Here is a 4,044-nt window from a genome sequence, read left to right on the forward strand (position 1 = left end):
CGCCGCCGCACCATCGCCCGTCGTCTGCCGCCTCCCCGCCGGCGCGCGCGTCGCCGCCCCGGCCACCGCCGCCCCGACCTCTTCCTCCCCTCAGTCGGCCTCGCCTCTCCCTCACCTCCCCCTTGACTCCCCTCGCCGGAGAAGCCGCCACCTCGCCGGATTCCGCCTCGGTTCGCGTGCCTTGAATAGTAAACCCTAGATCCACGAGGTGTTTTTTTCTTCTAAGTCCCAAAAATTCCAGATCCAAATGCTCATGTTTATAGCCTCGTAACTTTGCATCCGTAGCTCCGATTCATGCATATAGCATATCAAAATGTTCATCTTAGAGAGTACATCATTTCATTCCATTGCATCATTTTCATTTGAGTTCATCTTGATGCCCGAAATGCTGTTAGAAGAGGGCTACTTGAGATAATTGTCAGATCTGCTACTCCATTTAGGTTTTTGTCATTTTTGCCATGATTAATGTGTGCATGTTATGCCCTGATGTTCTACATATGTTTTGTTAAGGGTTTTGTCATCTTTCCAGAGGTGCAACCCATGTATTTTTGTTATGTGTGTGGTGACTAGCACAAGCTTGCAAAGTGGTGCACTTGGTAATTCTGTTTTCAGGGACTTAGCATTGCCACTAAGTCCTTGATCTGTTATCTCATATGGCCATATGTTCATGTTGTTTCCTAGTGATCCGTGCCTCTTTTGAGGATGATCACTAAGGATGTTTTGTTAATATTGTAGTGTTCTATCCATCCAAGTCTTTGTTTGCAATTATGGAGCACCCTAGCTTGAGTCAATTGAGCTCTACTTTTGTTACTTTGTGAATCTGGGCAGATTGTCAACTTGTTTGCAATTTTGCCGATGATCTTGTAGTTGATCCGTGTATGCTATGCTATTGTTCTTGCCATGTCTAGCTTGCATTTTGTGTATTCTTATTGGATGTATGCTTAGTTTGTCATGACTTGCTCCGTGGTGAGTGCATCGAGCTCGTAAACATGCCTACTTGAGTTATGTTTCAGCATGTGCCAGTTTTCACAAAGTCTGAAAACTGATTATGTTTTTGCTATGTTCACATGCTTGCAATTGTATTTTTTGATCCCTTTTGGCTCAAGGTCACTAAGGGACTTTTGTTAAGCTCTTTGAGTATCTCCATGCCATGTTTTACTTTGTCATGTTGAGGTCCTGTAGCATGTAGTTTTGTTGCTCCGAAGAGTGCTACCTGATCTGAAATTCCAGACAAGTGATAATTTCACTAAAGTCTGAGATCTGTTTACCATATGCAATTTTGCCATGTTTGTTTGAACCTGTTAATTGATGAATTGGCCGTAGCTCAGTGCTAGACTTTTGTTAAGCATCTTGTATGCATCCCTGCCATGTATTTTGTTGTCATGTTTGGGTGCTGTAGCATGTTCATCTCATTGCATTTAGATGGCCACTTGCTGTAATCGCAGACCGGTGTCATATTTAAATCGCTTGCCATTTCCAAACCGGAACTCCGATTCCGGCGTTCTTTATATCGTTTTCAAGCGATTTCATCTCATCTTTCCAGTGGCACACTTGGATTCCCAAGTTGAGGTCAGGTTCTTGCATTTCCTGTCATATCTTGCATTTTGCATCCCGCATCGCATCCCGCATAGTATATCATCATTGCATCATATTGTTTGATCCTTGCACGTGGTTGATTGTGTCCTTGTTGCTTATTTGTCTTGTTTGGGTAGATCCGGGAGACAAGTTCGCTAACGAGGAGCCCGTTGAGTTTGCTTCCGAGGATCCAGTCAACTCTGACAACTGTGCAGGCAAGATGATCATACCCTCGAAATCACTACTATCTTTGCTATGCTAGATTGCTCGCTCTTTTGCTATGCCAATGCTACGATGCCTACCACTTGCTTTCAAGCCTCCCAAATTTCCATGTCAAACCTCTAACCCACCATGTCCTAGCGAACCATTGATTGTCTATGTTACCGCTTTACTCAGCCCCTCTTATAGCGTTGCTAGTTGCAGGTGAAGATCGGAAGCCGTTCCTTGTTGGATCCTTTATTTACTTGTTGGCATATCATCATATTGCCATGTTATCTTAGTGCATCTATATACTTGGTAAAGGGTGGAAGGCTCGGCCTCTCTCCTAGTGTTTTGTTCCACTCTTGCCGCCCTAGTTTCCGTCATATCGGTGTTATGTTCCCAGATTTTGCATTCCTTACGTGGTTGGGTTATAATGGGAACCCCTTGATAGTTTGCCTTGATTAAAGCTTTTCCAGCAATGCCCAACCTTGGTTTTACCATTTGCCACCTAGCCTCTTTTTCCCTTGGGTTGCCGGAGCCCGAGGGTCATCTTATTTAAACCCCCCCGGGCCAGTGCTCCTCTGAGTGTTGATCCGAACCAGGCAGCCTGCGGGGCCACCTCGGGGAAACTCGAGGGTTGGTTTTACTCGTAGCTTGACCTATCTGAGTGTGCCCTGAGAAAGAGATATATGCAGCTCCTATCGGGATTTGTCGGCACATTCGGGCGGTGTTGCTGGTCTTGTTTTAACCTGTCAAAGTGTCTTGAGTAACCGAGATACCGAGTCTGATCGGAACGTCTTGGGAGGAGGTCTATTCCTTCGTTGACCGTGAGAGCTTGTCATGGGCTAAGTTGGGACTCCCCTGCAGGGATTTGAACTTTCAAAAGTCGTGCCCGCGGTTATGGGTAGATGGGAATTTGTTAATGTCCGGTTGTAGATAACTTAAACCTTAACTTAATTAAAATGAATCAACTGAGTGTGTTACCGTGATGGCCTCTTCTCGGCGGAGTCCGGGAAGCGGACACGGTGTTGGAGTAATGTTTGCGCAGTTTGCTCTCTAGTTTCTCGCTCGCGCTTTGCCTCCTCTTCTCGCTCTCTTTTGCGAATAAGTTAGCCACCATATTTGCTAGTCGCTTGCTGCAGTTCCACATATATTTACCTTGCCTTTCCTATAAGCTTAAATAGTCTTGATCGCGAGGGTGCGAGATTGCTGAGTCCCTGTGGCTCACAGATTACTTTTACACCAGATGCAGGGCCTGATGATTTCGCTCCTGGAGACGCGTTTGAGCTCAAGTGGGAGTTCGACGAAGACTCTCAACGTTACTATGTTTCCTTTCCTGATGATCAGTAGTGGTGCCTAGTTGGGGGTGATCGGGACCATGTCGCATGTTGGGTTCTCTTTATTTTGGCGCCGTAGTCGGGCCATGAGTGTTTGGGTCATGTAATGTTATTTATGTTCTTGATTGACATGGCGAGTGTAAGCCAACTATGTTATCTCCCCTTTATTATTTATATTACATGGGATGTTGTGAAGATTGCCTAACTTGCAACTTATGCCTTCAATGCGATTATGTCTCTAAGTCGTGCCTCGACACGTGGGAGCTATAGTCGCATCGACGGTGTTACACATGGAGAGAGTTGGGGATTTTATTATTTTCATGTTTGGATTTTCTCAAACATTGAAAAGGGGATCACATTGGTTTTAATTATTTTTCTCTCCAAATAATATTTCCAATATTAAAAATATATACGAGGAGATAATATGACTTCTCCAAAATAAATGAAATATTGGAGGAAAATTATTAAAATCAAATAAATTATTTTATTTGGATTTTATTGCTATTTTATTTGAATTAGAAAAATATGCATTTTTCAAAATAGCATTTTAGGCCAAGAAAATGTTCACTTTGTTCTAAATATTTTATTTAGATGGTGAAAATTGTTTTTGGCATTTTTAGATTTTTTTTAATATTTATTAGGATTCTTTTTCTCTCGGCGGAATTGTTTAAAAAAAGTTTCAGACCGATTGGGCCGAAGCCGAGTCGGCGCAGCTCGCTCGCCGCCGACCCCGAGCGGGACTCCGGCAGCCGCACGACGCGCCGCCATGGCTGAGTCCGCCACCACCGTCGCCCCCTCCACCAAGCTACACTGCCGCCACCCCCCTATAAAAGCGCACCCGGCCCCCCTGGAGCCCCAAGTCGCCCGCACTTCCGCCTGCCCTCGCCCGTGCCATCGCATTGCCACCGCTCGCCTCGCCGCTGACGCCACA

This window comes from Triticum dicoccoides, chromosome 2A (assembly GCF_002162155.2).
Source record: "Triticum dicoccoides isolate Atlit2015 ecotype Zavitan chromosome 2A, WEW_v2.0, whole genome shotgun sequence".
NCBI lineage: Eukaryota > Viridiplantae > Streptophyta > Magnoliopsida > Poales > Poaceae > Triticum > Triticum dicoccoides.